General features: G+C 38.5%; 1 pseudogene; it reads right to left on the reverse strand.

Annotated features, from left to right (window-relative positions):
* Window positions 1-1,744: 1,744 nt before the first annotated feature.
* On the reverse strand, window positions 1,745-24,063 carry LOC134372452 (DEP domain-containing mTOR-interacting protein-like; annotated as a pseudogene).
* Window positions 24,064-25,197: the final 1,134 nt, after the last annotated feature.

Raw genomic sequence — 25,197 nt, forward strand, 5'->3', positions numbered from 1 at the left:
ATGTGGCATATATATAAAATGAAATATTATTCAGCTTTTACTTTTTTTTTTTTTTTCTTTTTTGGTGGCTGGCCAGTACAGGGGTCAAATTCTGGACCTTGGTGTTATGAGCACCATGCTCTAACCAACTGAGGCAGCTCTAATCAGCTTTTGAAAGGAAGGAAATTCTAATATATATTACAATATGCATGAATCTTAAAGACTATATGCCAAGTGAAATAAGCCAGGCACAAAAGTACATATATTGTATGATTCCATTTATATAAGCTACAGTGTAGTCCAAAAGAATGGTGGTTTCCAGGGATAAGTGAGATAAGAAAGTGGGGAGTTAGTGTGTGTGTGTGTGTGTGTGTGTGTGTGTGTGTGTGTTTTGTTTTGTTTTGTTTTGTTTGAGGCACAACATTATTTTGTTAATGCATGATAGGAAAATAACCTCATCATTCAAATTCATTATTTGAAATGAAGAGGAATTTAACATTCCCTGACCCCCTAATTTGGCACTTTGAGGAATTTCCTTTGCACACCGAGCCCCAAAATGCACTATCTTCTAGACCCAAAAAGGAAGCATGCACATATAAAAGTGAGCTGAAAAGTTACAACACAAAATCATGATTTTGGTGAGAAATAATCCCCCCAAATAAGCAGCATGTCATGTCCTTAGAATATGTTACACTAGAAAGCTAAGTAGGCAATTTAGAGTTTCGAGTTTTATCACGTATCGGCCAAGTTCTAGAATACTTCTCTTAAATAGGGACACCTTCAAAGAGAAATCTTGCCAGAAGATTTGATTTTGAATTATATTCATGTGTACGAGCTTCCCTGTTTTAAAACTCAACATATTCAGGATTAATTCTAGAAAGCTCCTGCAGCTGATTTATAGAACAAAATGATTTAGGCTCAGAAAGAGAAAATAGGGGCAAACTTTTTTTTTTTTTTTTTTTTTTTTTTTTTGGCAGCTAACCAGTAGAGGGATCTGAACCCTTGACCTTGGTGTTCCTCAGCACCAGCTCTCCCAAGTGAGCTCACAGACCAACCCAGGGCAAACAATTTTAAATACTATCTTCCTATCTACCCCCGCCCATAGCATCACAAAGTTTTTTTGTTTGTTTGTTTGTTTTTTAGCTAATGCCATAATTGACACATATATCAAGTTAAAAATTGATACTGAAGGCAAGAACTAAGGAAAAAGTCATTTTTTGATGGCTATGAAGCACTCAAATGCTTTAGAACCGTCTTGAAAATGCTAGTTAACAGACCATATTCCTTTGGATGTTGCTTCAGTTTGAAGCTCGGTGAAATCTAGATCCCCTATTAAACAGTTTCATGCTAACTTTGGCAAGAAAACAATTTAAAGTCTGTAACAACTATTCTCTTGGTTCCCAAGAAGATTTTATTGTGTTGCTGTTTTGGCCAGAGGAGCATTTCGACAACTTTCTGCAATCTAATATAAGAAACAATGCATGAGAATTACGAATAGAAATCTAGTAAGGTAATCGTATCATGGAGGAAAACTTTGTTTTCCAAATGTTTTCTACACTGACTTTTTTTTATTTTTAAAGAGGTGTTACCTGGTTCTTCCACATTCAAGCAGTGTATGAAATTCAACTTAAAATGTGTATGTATGAAGAAAGGATTGGTATGTCCAAAGTCATCCATTTGCACAGAAGTCTTGTCATTGCATCATTTTGTGTGGTTCTGGCTTTGATCACCCGCTGGCCACCGGGAGGCTGGGAGGCCCAGCTGCTCAGCATTCTAACTTTTCCATGACTTCTATGACCATCATGCATGGGCCCATCAGAATCAGGTTGTTCAGGTAGTCTATGGGCAGTGCATTGAGCCCATTGATAGAGACGATGAACTGACAGGCCTTCATGCCTGCCACGGCTACTGGGCCACTGAGGTCCATGGCCTGGATGTGGCATGGCTTAATTTCTCACATAGCAAATCTCCGCCAACGTCCTCACCAACAATTGTGAGCATCTTCCTTGGTCAGGAGCCCAGGCAGGTAGGAATTCCTTAGAAGTGATGGGTCTCTTTAGCACAGACTTGGGGTTGCAGAGCACAGTGGGGCTGCTGCTGAGGGTGGGACTCCGGCCTCAGCTGCTCATACTGCTCTTTCTCACCCCTGACATGATCTTGATCTTGCTGGGGCTGACTGACGTGAAGCTGGTAGATTTCCAATTGTCATGGCTCTAGTTGCTCAGGCAGAAGGGACTGTCATAAGCTTCTGGAAGGAGACAGACTTTTCATTGAGCAGCTCCATCAGTCTTCGCCTCCCACAGGAGTTCATTTTGAACTGGTAGAGGACATTGCTGTCCACAAATGGGTGCTTGTTGGACAAGTTTTGGAGGCTGGGAAGTCCAAGGTCCAGGGGTCACATCTGGTGAAGGACTTTTCTTTTATTGGCAGCTGGCCAGTACAGGGTTAGGCTGGCCAGTATGGGGTGTGGCAGCACAAGGCACCACATGGCTGTAATGGCGAGAGTGCTCTTAGAGTTAGTGTTTCATGTGTACAGAGTTTCAGTGGGGGAAGATGAAAAAGTTCTGGAGAAGGATTTTACTGATGGTTGCACAACAATGTGAATGTAAAAATAGCTAATTTATTTTTATTTTTATGGTGATAAAAAGTGAAATGTACCACCTTAACCATTTTTTAAGTGTTTTTACCACAATATAAATACAGTTTGCAAAACTGAAACTCCATACCAATTACACCCTAACTCCTCATTCCCTCCATCCCTTTGTTTCTGGCAGCCACCGTTCTATTTTATGTCTCTATAAATACGACCTTTGTAGATACCTCATATAAGTGGAATCATACAGATATTTGTCTTTTTATGACGGGCTTATGTCACTTAGTGTAATGTCTTCAACATCTACATATGTTATAGCACATAACAGGATTTTCTTCCTTTTTGAAGTTGAATAATATTCTATTGCATATACATACATATATATATATATATATGTATGTATATACACGCATATACGCACACCTTATTTTGTTTATCCATTCATCCCTACATGGACATGTGTGTTGCTTCTACCTCTTGGCTACTGTGAATAATGCTGTTATGAGCTTGGGTGTGCAAATATCTCTTTGAGACCCTGCTTTCAATTCTTTGGCTATACACCTTGAATGGAATTGTTGGATCATATGGTAGTTCTATTTTGAACTTTTTGAGAAACTGACATATTGCTTTTTTAAAATGGTAACTTTTTGTTATGTATATTTTACCACAGTTAAAATTTTTTTGGAAAATTATTAGTAAAAGTTGACATTCTAAAATTGTATTGTTATTCACTACTGAAGTTCAGAAAGTTCATAATAATGTCTTTTAGGGAATTTTCAGGGTTTTGGAGTTCTGAGATAGAAACTGTTGGGAAATACAATTCTAACAAAATCTCATGCTATCCCAGAAAACCTCTCAACAAAAGTAGAAGAGAAAGAAAACAGCTGTTTTATTGGATAGGCATTGAACCAGAATGGGATGTGCATCATAGGCGATCCACTAAAGAAACTGGAAAGTCAGTGATATATAGCCTTTCATATAGCCAGGCTGATATAACCCTTTTCGTACAACTTATCAAGATAAATGAAAACTAGTCCTCAAGTAAGAGGACTTGACAGTACCATTTTCTACACATAGTTCTTCTTAAAATTACTGGTAATTGGGGTGGCTATTGGTGTTTGCTAATTGCCTTTATCTAAACAAAAATTAAGTTTCCCATATCTTTATCACAGATGAGTTTGTAACTTGGAACCAGGCGCACACTGAAGGGTCCTTCCTTCCCATAGAAACTGGGAGATGGAACACTATCTTCCTTTATTATTACATTTCAAAAAGATGGTTCCCATGTCCTTGAGAAAAAGACTCCTGGGTTGTAAACCTGGCAAGAGGCTTATTTAGCTATACAAAATATTTACATACATCTCAAAGGGGCAGAGAAAGAATTTACAATCACAAGTTTTCTCCAGTAAAAGCTGTATGAAAAGGAGGGTGGTTGAGAGTGTCTTCATTTTTGGCCTAGGGAAAATGATTGTTGTGTTTTTTTTTTTTTTTTTCTTTTTCAGATTTATATTTACCCTTACAAAACTCACTATTGACTTGAACGTTAAGCTGATACCCAAATGGTTTCTTTGCATTTTCTAAGCAAATTGAGAGAAAAAGACCTGGAATAATATGCTGGCTTGTAGAGTTCAAGAGTAGTGGGGGCTGGTACAAGAGAAAGCAGGGGCAGTAGCTGAGATCTTCTTCTGCCAGGTCCTGATGGACATGCCAAAGATCAGAACCTCCCGAAGGAGACATAATAGGTCACCGAGTATTTATTCATGTAGGTGAATTAATAGATATGCTTTAAAAATTCGATTAAAATGAATTTAGTAAAGATTACATTTTAACACTATTTAACTTTAGTTTTAAGAATTTTTTAAAAATGAGGGTATTTCAAAAAGGTCACAGAAAAATAGAATTGAAAGATAATACATTTCCCCATGAACTTTTCTTTTTCAACCCCAGCAGATGAAGATTTCCATGAACTTTTGGAAATACCTTCTTATCTTAGAATTTTTTGTGAAGTAAAATTAATTTTTAGAAAATGTGACATCCATTGGTACCTGATGGCAACTTTCAGAGAGCTGAATTTTCATTACCTCTTTGTTGTCAATATTTAAATAATCGTTGGCCTTTTATTAGGACTAACTTAAAAGCATAATACTTGGTCATTTTAAAAGTTCTTGTCTATAGCTAAATATACAATTCTACAGTTTTGAGATGTCTGCTTTACTTAAAGTTGATTTGAAAATTATTTTTTAGCTTTGGATATTTAATCATATAAAATGTTTAATGGTGTGTAAATATGAAGCACATAACTGAATTATCTAAATAGCATTTCAATCTAGTATGTTTAGGTAACATGGATGTTATCAGTGATAAATCACGTGGAAATAAGTTTTATTTCTCACTCCTAATAAATTCAATAGCAATATCTTTTCCCATAATGAGATCTTTTCTTTTCAACAATAGTCTATATTCTTTTATTAAACTGAGAATATGCAATTTTTACTAGTATGTTTATGCCAATACCACTAGCCATGCACTATTTCTATCTTTTCTTCCCCATATTTAACAGTTTGCTGAATTTTCAGTTCTGCTCATTGTCACTTCTCCTCTTACACCCAAACCAGGACATATCTTCATGTCTCTGGACTCCACATTGCACTAATTTTTCTCACTGCTCCATCTGCTGTGGTCTCCAACACTGGCATATATATTTTGTATGATGAAGTGTGTACCCATTCTTAAAAAGCCCCTAACCGACAGCCGTTGTGTTGTAGTTGTATTTTCTTGGGCCTGGACATACCCTCTATCTAGCACTCACGTGTCATGAGCAGATAAAGACCTGCAGACAAATCATTTGCAGAGGAATGAGTAGACCCTGCCTCTACTCCATGTATTGCATCATACGGTCATGCCCTTCACATCACGAAGCCTCCTACATTCTGTGGTCTTCATAGCCCAGTAATGCTAAGCAGCCCCATCTTCAAACTGAACCCAATGCCTTGTTTTTGCAAATAATTCTGTTGACTAGTTCCTGGGTTTTGCAGTCACATTTGTGCAGCACCCTCCCAACAAAGACAACTTGCACTTCACCAGCATTTTCTTAGTTTTGGATTGTTGGTATGGAGCAGATGAGGAGGCACCTTCTAAGCAAAGCATTTCTATACAAAGTGTATCTCAGCTCAGGACTCCCAAGAAGACACATCCCTCTGAAATGTGTGGCCCATTCTTGGGAGCTATTTTGCCCTCTACTGAGCACCAGGGAACACATAACAGGCAGAAACAGCACAGGTGTTGGGCATGTGGGAAACAATTATATGTCAGTGGAAATGTTCACCAGCACCAGAAGCAGCACATTGGAGAGAAACACTTCAGAAGCAGTGTGTGCAGAGCTTCATTTGTGACCAGCTGAAAATTCCACATGTCGGGGAAGCCCTTTGCCTGGAGGGCAGCTGTAAAGGACTTCCTGATCAGCTTGGGGCTTCTCCAGCAACAGGTCACTCACTTCAGAGAAGTCAAACAGCAGAACTGAGTGTGGGGCAGCCTTTCCCAGAGTAAAAACTACTTATATAGTTTTTATATAGAGTTTTATGTACTAAAAACTACCTGTGAAGAGTACATGGCATCTCTCAGCCACAAACACACACTTGTTCAGCCCCAGAGAGACTTCACTAGAGAAAGCTACAGTCTCATTAGACATTGGAGAGTTCACAGTGGAGAAAGGCCTTATGAGTTTGGGGAATGTGGGAAATTTTTTAGGCTGAGCTCTTATCTTATTAAACAGTACAGAGTTCATACTGAAGAAAGATCTTATCCATGTAGTCAATGGGGATGACCCTTCACCTTCAACTCCAAATGCCTAAAATCAAAGCTTTATGAAACACAGCTAGTACGGTGTTATGGACTGAATTGTTTCCTCCCCAAATTCATATGTTGAGGCCCTAACCTCCAATTTGACTATTTCAAGATAGGCTCTGCCAAGGCTCAATGAGGTCTGATCCAATAGAAATGGCATCCTTATAAAAAGAGAAGAGACACCACAGGGCGCTCTCTCTCTTTGTGCACACACAGAAGAAAGACCATGTGAGGACACAGTGAAACGTCAGCAGTTTACAAGCCAAGAAATAAGGCCTAACCAGAAACCAACCCTCTGAAACCTTGGTCTCAGACTTGTAGCCTCCGGAAATGTGAGAAAATACATTTCTGTCGTTTTCTCCTTCCAATCTGCGGTGTTTTGTTCTGGCAGTGTACTATTGTGATTTAGAATTTTAAAATATTTGCTCTTTTGCGCTTTAATGACATGGCACTCTTAAAAACCTTGGACTGTCCTAAGTGATCAGAATAGTAAAGGTAAAGAAAGCATTTTTTTGATATTCATAATGACTCCCTTTTAATCGCACCTGAGTTTAAGTTAGTAAAGTGACTTTGGAAAGCTCCTAAGGATCAGCGTGCTGGTTGCCAGGGTAACTCTGATATTATGAAATGTATATTTGGTCTTATTCTCCATCCCTTTCCTGGCATACAATTCCTAAAATCCTTAGAATCTCCAAAGCGGTATCTTTTTGTATGCTAATGAGTTGACTGATGGCTGGCTGTCCCTGAGTAGTTTCTGGATGGTGGCTGGACACCAGAATGACAAAGGCAAGACTAGAGGGTAGGATGTTCAGCCCCAACTCCCAACCCCCAGGAAGGGCAGAGGGACTGAAGGTTCAGTTGGTAGCCAATGGCCAATGATTTAGCCAATCTTGCCTACATAATGTAGCCTCCATAAAAACCCAAAAGAACTAGAGGAGCTTCCAGACAACTGAACACGTGGAGGTTCCTGGAGGGTGGTGCATCCAGGGAGGTCATGGAAGCTTCGGACCCCCTCCCCTATATCTTACCCTGTGCATCTCTTCATCTGTATTCTTTGTAATATCCTTTGTAATAAAGTGATAAACATAAATAAGTGTTTCCCTGAGTTCTATGAGCCACTCTAGACAATTGAACCCAAGGGCAGTCATGGGAACCCCAATTTATAGCAGGGATTATTGATTGAATTGTGTCCCCCAAAAGTTTAATGTGTTGGTGGCTTGATCCCCACTGTGACAGTGTTAAGAGAATGGAAACTCTATTATGGTAATTGAAAGGTGGGACCTTGAGGAGGTGATTAGATTCTGAGGCCCACGCCTAGTGAATGGATTAATAATGGTGGTCATGGGCTTGGTTCTCAGGGCTTTAAAAGGAAAGCACGTGAGAATCTCTCTGATCTGCCATTTTCTGCCATGTGAGACCCCTGCATTGCTGTAAAGCCACCACCAAGAAGATCCTAAGCAGTTGTATTCTCTGGACTTTGGACTTCCCAGCCTCTGAAATTGTAAGCAATAAATTTCATTTTCTTAAAAATTGCCCAGTTCTAGGTATTTGTTATATGTAAGAGAAACAGACTAATATAGCAGGTCAGTCAGAAACTGGGGCTTGCAATTGGCATCCAAAGTGGACCTAGTCTTGTGGGACTGAGTCCTCAACCTGTGCGATATGACACTATCTCCAGGTAGAGAGTGTCAGAACTGAATTGAATTAGAGAACACCCAGCTAGTGTCTGCTGCAGAATTGATTGCTTGGTGTGTTAGGAAACCCCCCCACACATTATTTGGTCACAGAAGTCTTCTGTGTTAATTGTGGTATGATAGAAAAAACAATTTTGTTTTTCTTCCATTAAGGAACACACCATGTGATGAGAGGGTTAGGACTTTCAGCCCCCACCTCCTGGCCTCCTGGGAGGGGAGACATTGGAGATTGACTTAATCATTAATGACCAATGGTTTCATTAATCATGCCTAATTAAGGGAACTTCTATCAAAACCCCAAAGGAGATACCTCAGAGAGCTTCCAAGTTGTTCAACATGAGGAGGTGCTGGGAGGGTCACACATGGAGAGGGCATCGAAGCTCCACACCTCTTCCCACACATCTTGACCTATGCATCTCTTCCATCTGGCTGTCTCTGAGTTGCATCCTTTTACAATAAACTGGTAATCAATAAAGTAAACTGTTTTTCTGAGTTCTTCAAATCATTCTAATAAAATGTCAAGCTCAAGGAGAGGTTGGGGGGAAACTCTGATTTATACCCAGTGACAACCTGGACTTGTACTGGTGTCTAAGTGGGGTGCAGTCTTGTGAAACTAAGCTCATAATCTGTGGGGTCTGTGCTAATTCCAAGTAGATGGCATCAGAATTGAATTAAATTTTAGAAGAGCCAGTTAGTGTCCACAGAGAGTTGGAGAATTGGTCAGTGTGTCCCTTCAGAAGGAAATGCCTTCTGAAGGCATTTAGAGGCAAGATTAACATTGAACTCATGGCCAGTAGCACTGTAACTTATGCCTGAATGAAGCTTATTTAACATGTATTTTCTTTTTAAGGCACAAAATAGCTTTGTGCTAATAATACTAGATAGCATATAATATGCTCAGGGGAGGATGAAATAAATTTAACAGCAACAGTACTTGGAAATTCTTCACATCCTGGTTACTGTGGATTCTTGTGGTGATGAAGGAGTAGTGGGGTTATGTGAATAGACTCAGGACCAGACAGAGCAGGAGTCAAGTCTTTCCTCTGTAAACTTGACATGGAACTCTGGATGAACCTGAACTTCAGTTCTCTGTTACATGAGCCTCGCTTTTCTGTGACATGAAAATGATGATGGCTTTTACCTCATGACTGTGAGAGTGTTAATAAAAGAAGCAAAAACACATGGCATACTGACATAAGCCAGGTACTCTAGTGTTTGCTTCTGGAAAATTTTATTTTAATTCTCACAACAACCTGATGAAGTGAAAACAATTATTATATTTCTGGGGAAATGGAGGCTCAGATGAAAATAAGTGACTTCCTCAAGGACACACAGCCAGCATGTGTCAGATTCAAGAGGCTGGATTCAAACAAGAAGTCTGGCTCCAAAGTTGGGAGTATTTAATCCCTCTAATACACTCTGATTTCAGGCCATGGCAGAGACACTGTGAGGACCTACAGGAGGAACAATATCACACTTAACTGAGGATCAATAAAGATACGTACTGTGTTTCTGAATGAAAAATTTCAACATTTTATACATGTTACTTTTGCAAATCAGTGTCTCAATGTACCCACAGATTTTTAATTTGTAGAGGTAACTGAGTGCTGACATGGAGCAGTTAATGCCATTAAAGTAGAATTACAGTTTCCTAGAGAAGGGGCAGCCACATTATGCCGGGCCATATGGGGAGCACCGGGTAGTCAGGAGTCAGAAGCAGAAGTGATGGGAAAGCACAGGTCACAGCCTTTTTGGGGGTTTCCATGGGAATGACAAGGCAGGGCATGTAAACAGCTTGAATTGGAGAGTTTGAATAATTAATAGGTGGGCTTTGGAGCACAGGGGCTTTTCCTTGTTGTCTGGGCCCAGGCCCTGGGTTGATTTAGGGCAGAGGAAAAACTTATTGGTCCAGTCTGTGAGTGTTAGATGAAGCAGGTGACTGGGGATATGGATTTGGGAATAGTTTGCATATGAAAGGCATGCTCCTGGGTGAGTTTCTTATTATGTTTAGGAGTTGGCTAGTCCAGGGAAAGTCAGTTTCTTCCTAGCCAGTAAGGCATTAAAACATTTTAAGATGCAGAAAATTCAAAACAATTAATACCATTAGTCCATCAATTTGAATTAATTTCAGAAATATACAATGCATTTTAAATGCCTGACAATGTTTCTGGGGCATGGTAATTTCCTGTACATATCTGTTCTATTCTTGTAGTGAGGGACATGCATCCCAGGGTGGCATGGCACAGGGATTGAGCACCTGCACTCAGAAGCCAGTGTGCAACACTTTCCTGATGCTGATACTTAGCTGTGGCACACAGACTCATTATTGAACCTCTGTGGGCCTCACCACATCTCTGCACTAGGGATAATAATAGTACCCACCTACTCGTGTTATTGTGTGGACTAAAATATGTTAATAACTGTAAAGCACATCAAACATTACTGAGTATGAGCAAATGATGTGCAAATATTTGTAGCAGTCAATAATGGTTCATGCCTTAGAAGGGATGGCAGAATGGCAGAGCACACCTTCTCAGGCCAATTTTGGCCAAATTTGCCTTTGTGCCCAAGGAGTCTTGGGAAAACTAAAGTAGTTTTTGGGTTTAAACCTTTTGAACCCACATGCCAAAATTATTTGAGGACCAAGAGGTCACTCTAGAAAGGGGACAGTTCTTGTAACAACATCCATTGCATGTAACAGCAGTATGAGTCGGGCCCCTTACTTCCAGCCTATGTCCCATTTCTCCAACACTGATGAAAGAAAGCTTTTCCCCCTGGACCTGTGAAGTATCATGTGCCCTCAAATCCAGGTCCTGGTAGGCAGGTGTCACTGATTCTAAGGGGCCAAGTGAGGACCATAGTAGACACAGAAATATGAGGTGTGATTAACAATGTGAGAGAGACTGTGTCCAACTAGAAAACACATGTCCCTTCTAAGGTTGTTTCCACAAATATTGCCAGGAATATGCATGCTCACAAAAAGGAGGCATAGAAATTCTCAGTACATCCAGTGCTATGTCACTTACAGCCAATGTCACTGGCATTACAAACAATTTAATACTTTTGTAGATACCCAAAGCCTCATCTAAAGGTCACTGCTGCATAGTCAGGAAAACAGAAATTGAGAGAAGAGAGTTCTTGTAGTCGAGGGGTGTGCCTTTTGAGATTCAGCCCTATCCTGGTGGTTCATGGAAAAGTGGCCTTTATTGCTTACCAACTTTTCCTTCTGCTAAAAACAGGGATGCCCCACACAAGGCATATAAAGAGAGATAGTGAAGCAAATTTATTGTTTTCATATTTGCGGTCCCTAAAAAAGTGGAAGATACTTTATGTAAAACTACTTCTTCAAAGCTTTATTGCAGTATAGTTAACATGTAAGAAACTACACATAGTTAACTTGTACAATTATATATATATATTCCTTGAAAAATTTGTGGAAAAATAGAATTAAAATACAAATCTTTCCATAAACTTTTTGCATTATCCTCGTACATATACAAATATGTACACATACACACACACACACACCCCATGTAATTTATCATCATGAGCAACATAAAGCAAGGATCCATCAATCCCAGTGCTACCTCCTTCCCTAGATAAACCCACTATCCCTGCATTACATGGTCTTCCTCCTCTAGACAACCATTTCTTACTTTATTTCAGTATAGATAAGTTTAGCTTTTATACTAATTTGTATAAATTTAAACTTTATTACTTTTTCTATGGTTTCTTTTCTACCACACAATTATTATGAAATTTATCTTTGTGCATATGAACAGTTTATTCCTTTTATTGCTAAATACTATTCTATTGTATGTATCAACACAATGTATTTATGCATCTGAAAATTGACATTTGAGTTGTATCCAGTTTGGGGCTACTACAGATAAAATTGTCACAGACATTTATTTCAAGTCTTTATTTGAAAATATGTATTTATTATTGAGTTAGTATCTAAGAATGCCATAGTCAAAAGGCAGATGAACATTTCTGCTGTTTAATAAACTTGCAAACATGTTTTAAAGTAGATGTTATAAAATAAATATTTGGTTCCCCCAAAATTCATATATTGAAACTCTAACCACCACACATAAGTTGATGGCATTAGGAGGTGGTCCCTATGGAATGTAATTAAGACTAAATGAGGTCGTGAGGATGGAGCACTCATGAATGGGATTAGTGCCCATTTCAGAGTCATGAAAACTTAATAAAATTAGGAGAAGTGACTTTTCACCAGATATGCAGACATCAATGTAGGGGCACAAGAAACATGAAAAAGCAAGGAAACATAACACTCCAACAAGAACAACATAATTCTCTAGTAACAGACCCCAAAGAAAAGAAAAACTATAAAATCTCGATATGAAATTCAAAATAATGATCTTAAGAAAATTCAGTGAGATACAACAGAATACAGATAGACAACTCAAAATCACAAAAATAATTCATAATCTGAATGAGAAATTCAACAAAAAGAAAGATATCATACAAAAGAACCAAACAGAAATCTTGGAACTGAAGAATTCATCAAATGAAATAAAAAGTTCAATTGAAAGCTTCAACAATAGACTAGATCAATCAGAAGAAAGAATTTCTGAACATAAAGATAGATATTTTGAAATAACCCAGCTAGATGAAATAAAGAAATACGTAAAATAATAAAAAAGAATGAAGAATGCCTGCAAGATATAAGACACAACCTTAAGCAAACAAATATTCACATTATTAGAGTTCCAAAAGGAGAAGAGAAATAAAAAGGCTTAAAAACCTGCTTAATCAAACAATAGGTGAAAACTTCCCAAGTCACAGAAGAAATATATACATCCAGATGCAGGAAACCCAAAGATCCCCAAACAGATTCAACCCAAAAAAGTCCTCTCCAAGGCACATTATAATCTAACTGTCAAAAGTCAAAGACAAAGAGAGAATTCTAAGAACAGCAAGAGAAAATCATGAAGTCGTATATAAGGGAATCCCCATCAAACCAAGAACAGATTTCCCAGCACAAACTACAGGCCAGGAAAATGGGATAATATATTCAAAGTGCTAAAAGAAAAAAATTGCTAGCCAAGAATATTGTTCCCCATAAAGCAATCTTTATGGTATATTGGAAAAATAGTATTTCCCACACAAGCAAAACCTGAGGAAATTCATTACCACTAGGCCGTCCCTACAAGAAATCCTTAAGGGAGTACTACACCTGGAAGTGAAAGAACAATAATTATCATGACAAAAACACACAAAAGAATCAAACTCACTGGTAGAGCAGATACACAACTGAGAAATACAAAGGAATCAAACCATATCACTACAGAAAACTGTCAAACCACAAACACAAACAATGAAAGTGGAAGAAAGAAACAAAGGATGTACAAAACAACCAGAAAAGAATTAACAAACTGACAGGAGTACATCCACACCTTTCAAAAACAACCTTGAATGTAAATGATTTAAGTACAGCATTTAAAAGATATAGACTGGCTGTATGAATAAAAAAAAAATAGGACCTAAGTATATGCTGTGTACAAGAAACTTACTTCACCTGTTAAGACACACACACTGAAAGTGAAGAGATGGAAAAAGATATTCCACACAAATGGAAACAAAAAATGAGCAGGAGTAGCAACACGTACATAAGATAAAGTACACATTAAATAAAAAAATAGAAGAAGAGGGAACAAAGGACATTATTTAATTTAGAAAGAGGATGCAACCATTTTAAATATTTATGTGCCCAACATTAGAGCACCCAGATATATAAATAGGATTAGAAATAAAGGGGGAGCTAGTCCCCAATATAATATTAGTAGGGGGCTTCAACACAGCACTCACAGAATGGGAAAGATCATCTAAACAGAATATCAGCAAAGAAACATCACACCTAAACTAAACTATAGACCAAATGAACCTAACAGACATTTACAGAACATTTCATCCAACAACTGCAGTATACACATTTTTCTCATCAGCACATGTAATATTCTCCAAGATAGACCACATGTTAGACCACAAAATGTCTCAACAAATTTTTAAGAATTGAAATCCTGTCAAGTGTACTCTCGAATATAGTGAAATAAAACTAGAAATCAATAACAAGAAGAACTCTGAAATCTGTAAAGATCTATGGAAATTACACATCATGCCCCTGAATGACTAATGGGTCAATGAAGAAATTAAGAAGAAAATTTAAACATTCCTTTATACAAAAATAGAAACACAATGATCCAAAACCTATGGAATACTGCAAAAGCAGTACCTTCAGGAAGTTTATATCAATAAATGTTTATATCAGAAAGGTAGAAATATTTCAGATAAACAACCTAGCATTGCACCTAAAGGAACTAGAAAAGCAAGAACAACAAAAATCAAAAACAAAAAAGGAGACATTACAGCTGATACCACAAAAATAGAAATGATCATAAGAGTCAATTAGGAACAACTGACACACTGGAAAATCTACAGGAAATAAATAAATAAATTACTGGACATATAATGTACTAAGATTAAACCAAATATAAATATCTGAACAGACCAATTACAAGTAACAAGACTGAATCAGTAATAACTCTCTCAACAAAGAAAAGCTCAGGACTGGATGCCTACACTACTGAATTAAAACAATTTTTAAGAAAGAACTGACTGATACCAAATTGAGACAAGGACACACACAAAAGAAAACTACAGGCCAATATCCCAATCCACAACAAACTGAATCCAACAGCACATCAAAAAGATTATACAGCATGATCAAGAGGGATCCATGACAGGGATGCAAGGATGTTTCAACATATGGAAATCAATTAATGTGATACATCATGTCAACAATATAAACAGCAAAAACCATATGATTACCCCAATAAATGCAAAAAAAGCATTTCATTAAATATGCATTTTATTGAATTTAACATCCTTTCATGATAAAAACTCTCAACACAATAAAGGCCATATATGAGAAATCCACAGCTTATGTCATACTCAACCTGGAAAAATTGAAAGCTTTTCCTTTAGAAACTAAAACATTACAGGAAATCCTACTTCCACCATTTTTATTCAACGTACTAGTGGAGGTCCTAGCCAGAGCAATAAAGCAAGAGAAAGAAATAAAGGGCATCCAAAAGGGAAAAGAGAAAGTCAAATTCCCCTGTTTATAGATGACATTATCTTGTATATAGGAAAACCTGAAGACTCTACCAAAAATGTCTTAGAACTGAACAAACTCAATAAAGTTGCAGGACACAAAATCAACATAGAAAGTCAGTAGTGTTTCTATACACTAACAAAAAAAATAGCTGAAAAAGACATCAAGATAGCAACCCCATTTAAATTAGTTACAAAATAAAATAAAATAGAATACCTGGGGAAAATTTAACCGAGGAGGTGAAAGATCTATACTGATAAAACTACAAAACACTGATGAGAGAATCTAAACAGGACAGAAAAATGAAAAGACATCTCATGTTCATGGACTGTAAAATCAATATTATCAAAAAGGCCATACTACCAAAAGCAATCTACAGATTTATATGCAATCCCTATCAAAATTCCAATGACATTCTACACACAAATAGAAAAACCAATCCTAAAATTCATATGGAACCAAAAAAAGACCCTAAGTAGCACAGTAAATCCTAAACAAAAGGAACAAACTTGGAGACATCACACTACCTGGCTTCAAAATACATTACAAAGCTATAGTAACCCAAACATCCTGGTGCTGTTATAAAAGCAGACACATAACGATGGAACAAAACAGAAAATCCAGAAATAAAGCCACAGATTTACAGCCAATGTGTTTTTAACAATGGTGCCAAGAAAAAGCATTGGGAAAAGGACAGTCTCTTCAATAAATGGTGCTGGGAAAACTGGATATTCATATACAGAAGAATGAAACTAGACCCGTGTCACTCATCATATACCAAAATCAACTCAAAATGGATTAAAGACTTAAATGTAAGACCCAAAACTACAAAACTCCTACAAGACAACATAGGGGAAATGCTTCAATACATTGGTCTGGGCAAAGATTATTTGAATAAGACTTTTAAAGCACAGGCAACAAAAAGAGAAATAGACAAATAAGATTATGTCAAACTAAAAAACATGTGCACAGCTAAGGAAACAATAACCAGAGTAAAGTAGCAACTGCAGAATAGGAAAAAATATCTGTAAACTATTCATTGAACAACTGATTTCAAACAACTCAACAGCAAAAAACAAATAATCTGAATAAAAAATAGGCAAATGACCAGAATTGACATTTTTCAAAAGAAGACATACTAATCGCCAGCAAGTATATGAAAAAATGTTCAACATCACTAATGATCAGGGAAATGCAAATTAAAACCACATTGACATACCATTTCAACCCAATTACAATGGCTTTATCAAAAAGAAAAAAAAAAAGAATAACTCCAACAAATGCTGACCAGGGTGCAGGGAAACGGGAACTCTTATACACTTTGGTGGAGATGCAAATTAGTACAGCCACTATGAAAAACAGTGTGGGCCATCCTCAAAAAACTTAAAATACAATTACCACACGACCCACAATCTCACTACCAGATATTTATCTGAAGGAAAGGATATCTGTATACCAAAGAGATATCTGCACCCTGCTGTCTACTGCAGCACTATTCACTACAGCCAAGATATGGAATCAACCTAAGAGCCCATCAACAAATGAATGAAGAAAATGTGGTATATGTATACAACGGACTACTCAGACATAAAAAATCCTGTCACTCGCTGCAACATGGATGAGCCTGGAAGACGTTATACTCAGTGAAATAAGTGAGGCGCACAAAGATAAATACCACATGTTCTCACTCATATGTGGGAGGTAAGAAAGTTGAGCTTGTAGAAGTAGAGAGTAGAATCGTGGTTATTAGAGGCTGGGAAGGTCAGGGAGGAGGCAGAATAGGGACATGTTGGTTAATGGATACAAACTTAGTTAGATAGGAAAAATAAGTTTTAGTGTTCTATAGTACTGTTAGGAAACAATAATTAACAGTAATTTATTATATATTTTTTAACTGTTAGAAGAATTGATTTCAAGTGTTCTTAATACAAAGAAATGATAAATGTTTGAGGTGATGGATATGCTAATCACCCTGATTTGGTCATTACAGAAAACATACATGTATCAAAATATTGCACTGTACCCCATAAATACGTACAATTAATATAAGTCTATTAAAAAGTAAGAGTCATGAGAAGGTATGCTTCCTCACTTTTTCTACCATGTGAGTATGCAAAAGGTCATCCATCTACAACCACAACGTCGGTCGTCACCAGAACTATACTGGCAGCCTGATCTCAGATTTTCAGCCTCCAGAACCATGAGAAATATATTTCTGGATTTTTTTTTTTTTTTTTTTTGCCACCATGTTTATGATATTTTGTTATAGCAGTCCAAACTAAAACGGTAGTTAGAAAATTTTAAATTCCCACAGGTATTTTATGAAAATTTTAGTTTCTCCAGATCTTCACTAACACATGCATAATTAGTCTTTTTAATTTAGTCCATTATATTATGTGTTTCTTGAATCTCTCTAAGAAGAAAACACCATGCCTAGTACGCTTCTTTGATTTTGAGAAGCAAGTTTTCCTCTACACATAATATAACTGATACAGCAGGGGACAATGAAGACAAAGAGCAAATGAGGGGATCTTAGAGCTCTGCAGAAAATTCAGGGCTGTGCTGCCAGCAGTCCTATCACTTAGGCCACATGCATCAACAGACCCCTTTGTGCTATAGTGTGGTTGATGGGAAAATAGGCAGTGATGGGTTTGGGGAAAGTTCAAGACAAAGAATCATAGTGCAGGGTCCTAGCCCTGGAGGAAGTCCAAGTTATCTTCAGAAGAGATTTATACATTATTTTGAAACAACTCCCATTATGTCTCTGTGCCCATACAAGAATAGTACACTTGAACACAGGGCATTAAACCTCTATGCATCCATAATGGCCACTATGAACAGATTTCTCTCGACCAAAGAAATAATAAAGTCAGAAGGGCTCTACTGTATTCCATTAGCATTAGAAATACATCCACTAGATTGAGGCTGAACAAGTCCAGAGAACATAAACAGCAGCATGAGCAATACCCAGACTCTATGTTGTACACCACAGTAGTAACAGCTCACTGCAGTGGATACCCTGGGTGTTCTGCACAGTCAACTGGAAGAGTTTGGATTCTGCATGGGACGTTTTGGATTATGGGTGCAAGTAAAATGCATGGTGGCTGCATCAGAGCTACAATTGGATTGTCCCTGAAAGACTATGGAGAAGCAACATTTTTCCAGTATGTGGATCTATGAGCTGGTCTTCCATTTGGTGTGGAAGAATGTATATCCCAAGATGAGAATGAATGTATGCAGATTCCATTGCATCAGTCACTGATCTGCCCTGACAAGGAAAGAAAAGTTGAGACAATAGTTGATGAGGTGTTGGGTAGAGGCAGGGGGTTGCACTTCTCAGAATGTGAACATAGTGGGAGCTTTTCTGTATAATATATAAAAATTGACAGAAAATAGCAGTAGCCACCCTGGAGCTGACACAATGGTCATATGGATGATCCGGCACTTCAGGTAGGCACCTGCCTTTGGGTCACTGCACTGGCTATTCCTTCACCGTGGAATATCTTGCCCATGTATCCAAATCAATCCCTCCCCTCCTTCCAATGTGTGCTCAAATATCACCTCGACCAGGAAAACCCTGATCTCTCTATTTCCATATTGGGATCTCTACTCCACATCGTTGTCATTACCTGGGGCTGCTCTTCTTTTATATTTTCACAGCACCTTTCACTTAATAACTTATGATATATTTTTTCTTCCTTACATATTGTCTATTCCCTTTCATTCTAATAAAGTCTTCCTGTGGACACATTTTATTATAGATGTGTTCACTGATGTAAACACTACCTAGAATAGCCTCTGAGCCAGATGAGATGCTCAATGCTCAATAAATATTAATTAGTGCAATGAAACTACGTAAAACTGTTGCTTTCCTTACACTTTTCCTCCTCTTCCTTGCTTGCTTATTCTCGCCTTAGTATTTCTTTCCCTCCAAATTTAGTTTTACAAAAGTTCTCATGAAGAGGATTTACATACTGTAGAAACAAGGATTTCATGGCAGCCAAGTTTCCAGCATAGCCTTGGACTTAAATTCTCTCACATATTAGAGCCCCAATGTCCTCCACTCACCTCCGATCAAGAATTGTCTGTTCGTGGGCTTCACAGACTATTTCCTTCCAGCTATCTATGTCATTCTTCTTGTAAAAATCTATTAATCAACAATAGCTTTCTGCAATTTGCCTACTCCACAACTGTTTTTCAGAGATAATCTACAGTCCCCTTGCAGACACTGGCACTGCACTTAGAGGTGAAATGATAATCACTTCCCAGCAAGGGGATGAGATCTTGGAATCCCAAACTTTTACTTCATGGTTCAGGTGCCTACGTTCCACTCCTGCATGGAGGCAATCACTGCATCCATGTCATGGCAGTAATTTCAATTTGGTAAGTTACCACTATTCCTAGATAAATATCACACTCTTTGAAGAAATAGACAATATCTCAGAGTATGCAATGAGAAATATCATATGGAAGAGCAACTCTACCTGCTGGAGTTGGAACAAACATACTGACAAAGGAAGAAGGGATATATTCTAAGGTACCCAATGTCAAGGTGTCACTTGGTGTCCTTGTTTTAAGGGCTGCCTAGTCTATCTCTTTCATCTTTCCTTTTATAATGTGTCTGAATTAATCTCCACTCATTGCTGACCAATCACAACAAAATGCACAATGTCCATACTAAAAAATTCACTCTTCATGAAGGGAAGAGGAATGACAGTGTGTTCACTCACAGCTTCTTAGTGGACATTTATTGTTTGGGGTGTTTCGTTTGTTTTGTTTTATTTTGTTTGGTGGCTGGGTGGTACAGGGATCCAATGGACATTTATTCTTTGTGTAGCAATTATTAGACATGCACTTTTGGCTTGGGGGACATAATTTGCGAATGGAATCTGAGTATTTTACTAACAAGTGTCTAATGAGTGCCAGAGATAAAACTTCCTGTCCCATTTAATGAAAGGCTCATTTAAGCACAATATGAGTAAAAGATAGTAAGTTATAAATAGCAATATAATCAGGGATGTAAAGAATCTCCAGCCCCAAATTTTATTCCACATGAAGGCATGTTTTCTACGTACATAATACCTTAATTGCCACTAATATTTTGTTCTCCGATTTCTCAGATACGAATCAATGTAGTCTTCCAGTGCCACCTAGGAATTTAGAGATTTGGGTGGGGGGTGGAGCAGTGTGCCTCGCAAGCACAGGGATAGAACTCTGCACCTTAGTGTTATCAGCCCCACATTGTAACCAACTGAGCAAACCGGCCAGCCCGCACCTAGAAATTATCAAACCATATTATGACACACACTGATGTAAATTCCTATCCCTTTCATGCAGAGCAAAATTTTCTCAGTTAGCCTAATTGTGGTCATCTGTCACTCACTGCGGGGAATTTAATTTTTATTTGTTCTTCTTGGAAAACTACATTTGATAAAGGGCAAAATGTTTAGCAAATTTAGGATTTGCAGGTGCTTCTTATTACCTCACTAATGCAACTTTTGTTAATTTTCACACCAAGTCAATTGGCCTGCTTGTCGATGACTTAAAATTATTTTAAATTTTTATACAATATATTTTAATTTTTCCCCACAATTCTTGTGCTTCATCTGTAATTTTTTTGTTTTTTTTACTAACTTCCTATTATTGTCTAACTGTATAGAATGCTATATAGATCAATATACTTACTGATAAAATTTTGACACAATCCATATACATATTGCATATTTTATCCTCTGAATCACTCTACAGCTGACACTAAGAACACATATCAATTGATGGATTATCCCCGAAATATTTTCATTCATTTTCAAATGTATTGGGAAGTATCAACTTATTAACTCTCTATTTACTTGCCCTTATTGCTGAATTCTCTTCAGATCATCTTTAAACCACTCTGATTTATTATCATAAAATGCTGAATGATCCATGCTATGAGGATGTGTTATAACATACACCAGATCTTCTTTTCCCATAGTTAAGTTTTCTGTTTGTTTGAATATTTGTTTGCTTGTTTTAGTGGATGGTTGGTTTGGGGATCCGAATCCCCATAGTAAGTTTTTGATTCATTAGGAGTCATTTTTTTCTTCCTCCAAAATTTAATCAAAAATGTACCTTAACTGACTCTATTATTAAAAACAAAATTATTTATTTAATATAATGGAAACAACAGAGATACTTGCCCCACGTCCCCAAAAAATATTTCTATGTATCTCATTTGAATGCACTGGAACTGAGGCCTGTAACCTTGGATTGGAGATGGCCATCTTCTCCTTGTGTCTCCACTAGGTGTCCTCTATATGTGTATCTGTGTCCCCTCTCCTCATAACACCAGTCATATTGCATCATGGTACGCCCTTATGACCTCATTTTAAATTAATTACTCCTTTAAATACCCTATCACCAAATATACTCACATTCTGAACTACTGGGAGTTAGGACTTCAACATATAAATTTGGGGGCAATACAACTCAGCCCATAAAATAGGCCTTGAGTCATAATGCAAATTAATGTTAAAACTAAGTAGAGGTTTTTTGTTTGTTTCTTGCCATTATACTGTCCCTTCTGAGGCACACAAAGTCTGGAACAGAAAAATTTTTTTTCACCCCTTCAGGCTGGCAGAGCCCAATTCTGCTTTTGGAGCACCTAACAGCATAAAGAGAACACCCAAGATTAAAGGGGATTAATCAAAAAGGCATTTATTATTGCACACTCCAGGGCAATGTATGGCAAGAAATTCCTGGGTTGGTGACTTGGAAGATGGAAAAGTTCATCACAAGCATCACTTGAGATCAACATCCCTAGGAAATGTAATCTTTCTCTGCAGGACACCAGCAGAACTCAGATTAGGAGGTACTCTGCATCAAAACTGGGTTATGTCCATGCTGTATTCAGATGGAAGGGAATGAAGATCCCCTGGGGGATCCAATTATTCATAATTTCCATCAGCAAATGAGAGCATGGAATTCTGCTTCCCTGAGCATGCTGGGGTGGTCACTGATGCGCACAAGAAACTGCCAGGTGGTAGAGGTGAAGTGTCTTCTGTTACAGGAACTTCAAGTGACAAAAATATAGTAAATCCTGAGCAGGTTAGAGGGTACAGTACAGGTCCTTCATTTCCCAAGTATCTAGAACTCATGAGAAATCACCCCACTGTGGATGTTCAAATAAGTGAAGTTCAGTTCAGGTAGATGGCTCCCTCACAAAGGTTCTCACCAACGTAATTTTACTTAGAAAGAAAATAGCACATTCCTTGTTACACTGAAGACTTCCTGTAGTATAAATTTCCCATTGTCAAAAGAAGATAGATGTTTGGCTATACGGTTTGCCAAATTCACCACATTTACAAGGCCTTCTCCAGTGTGAATTCTCTGATGTGTTACAAGACTGCATCTTTGGCTAAAATATTTCCCATATTCATCGCACTCATAAAGCTTTTATCTAGTAGGAACTCTCCTGTGTTGAATGAGAATGCAGCTCTGTGTAAAGGATTTTGCACATTCACTGCACTTATAAGGACTTTCTCCTGTGTGAATTCTCCAATGTTTAATGAGGTGGGACTTGTTGTTAAATAATTTTCCACATTCATCACACTTATAAGGCTTTACTCCAGTGTGAACTCTGCAGTGCTCTGTAAGGGCAGAATTTCAGTGAAAGGATTTTCCACATTCCTCACACTTATCAGGCCTTTCTCCCATGTGAACTCTGTGATGATTGTTGAGGTTAGAGCTTCAATTAAAAGGTTTTCTACACTGAGTGCACTCATATGTCTTTTCTCCAATGTGTGCTCTCTAGTGTTGAGTGAGGGCATAATTTTGTTAAAGGACTTCTCACATACCCCACACTTAGAAGGTCTCTCTCCTTGGATGTAGGGGCATCCAAGGGCCAGACGTCACAGATGAAATGACAAGTCAGCAAAGTTTAATGTATGGGAAAAAAAAGACAGAGATGTGACCAGTGACATTTGCAACAAAACACCAGTGGACACAGGACAGATTCCTGGCATGATGTAAACACAGCCTTGTTTTCATGCCCTTGACCATTTGCCACTCACCAGGGCCAGGGCTCCTCTAAGACCATCTTGCCATGTCCAACCTGTGAAGCAGCCAGGCCTCTGCCTGCAGCCCCAGTTCTACAACTACATGGGACCTGCATGATGTAAGTCCTAAGGGAAAGACAGGACACGTGAGTGATCAGCACTGACCCAGAGCAACTCAGCACACAAGAGACCACAGGAAAGAAAAACAATACAGCAAAAAATCCTAGAAGGGAGATTCCAAAATCAGTCCATGGTCCATGTAAGTTATCAACCACAGCAATGCCTACAATTGGCACAGGCAGGCATGAGAAAATGTCAGCTAGAGGAAGAGGGCAGAAACAGGCATAGAGGTGTCATAGATCTGCACACCAATATCCCAAAAAGAGGAGGCCAAGCAAGGTGAGATCCATTAGTCTGTCTGCAAGAGTCCCAAACCCTTTTCTGAATGCATTAGGGTGAGAGGCGTTAGGGCTGCTGGAGGACTGTATTGCTCAGGGCAGTGCACAAAATTCATTGCTGGCACCCACAGCACAACTGCCAAGAAAGTGGAAATGGGGAAGGTAGCAGAGCCCATGGTCCAGGTGTGGGAAGCACAGAGGGGAAAAGAAGAAAGGCAGAGATTAAGACAAAGGTGGGGGTGGATATGAGGGCATTACCCAGCAAGGCTATCAGTGTAAAGATCTCCAGGATCACATCCACGTAGAGGAATCTATGAGCCTTACCAAGGAGCCCCCACTCCTCCTGGGAGAAGTAAATCGCCACGTCCTCAAAGGTCATACAGTCCTGTCACGAAGGGAACAGTTTATTCCATGATCAGCTTCTCTGCATGGACCCCATGTTCATGCCTCCCTCTCCACATCCAACCCCTGCTCATCCTCCTCCAGTCAATGGAGATATTGAGCCCTGCTGCTACTGAGGCCCACTCTGTCCTCATGGTTCCATTGACCACTGTGTCAGTCCACAGCAACAACAGGCAGGTGGGCCGACAGATATCTAGCCTCTGGGCCTGGTATGCAGAGCCACACTCTCTCTTTTCAGGCAATTCCCCTGAGATCTCCCAGATGGTGCCTTCTAGACACAACCATTCATGGGTTCACCCTTCACCCTTATATCCTCAGTGCCAGGGCCCTAAGGCCATCAGGTCACACTCCTCCATGTGCCCTTCGGGAAATGTAAAATCATCCGGGAAGTGTAAATTAAAACCACATTGAGATATCATCTCACCCCAGTTACACTGACTATAATCAAAAAGACAGAGAATAACAAATGCTGGCAAGGACGTGGAGAGAAGGGAAAGCTCCTACATTGTTGGTGAGACTGCAAAATAATACAACAGTATGGAGTTTTCTCAAACATCTACAGATAGATCTACCATATGATCCAGCAATCCCACTTCTTAGCATATACTCAAAGGAATGGAAATCATCATGTTGAAGGGGTACCTCCACTCCCATGCTCACCACAGCTGTACTTACAATAGTAGCCAAGATATGGAACCAATGTACATGTCCATCGACAGATGACTAGATAAGGAAAATGCGGTACATATACACCATGGAATGCTACTCTGCCAGAAAAAAGAATGAAATTCTGCCATTCACAGCAACATGGATGATCTTGGAGAACATTATGTTAAGTGAAATAAGCCAGGCACAGAGGGAAAAATACCGCATGTCCTCACTCATTAAGTGGGAGCTAAGAGAGAAAGAAGGAAGGAAAGACCACAGTGGTGCACTGCAGAGAGAGAGAGAATACCAATGGTTGCACATGGGGTAGGAGAGGGGGAAGGGGAGGGAGGTTGGGTATTAATTGGGTAATGGACACAGGGAATAATTGCAATTTCTGGTAATGGGCATGGTGATAGTATTGACATAGTCATCACATCATGGGCACAGCTTTGTACCCCATGAA

The sequence above is a fragment of the Cynocephalus volans genome, chromosome 3 (genome assembly GCF_027409185.1).
Source record: "Cynocephalus volans isolate mCynVol1 chromosome 3, mCynVol1.pri, whole genome shotgun sequence".
NCBI lineage: Eukaryota > Metazoa > Chordata > Mammalia > Dermoptera > Cynocephalidae > Cynocephalus > Cynocephalus volans.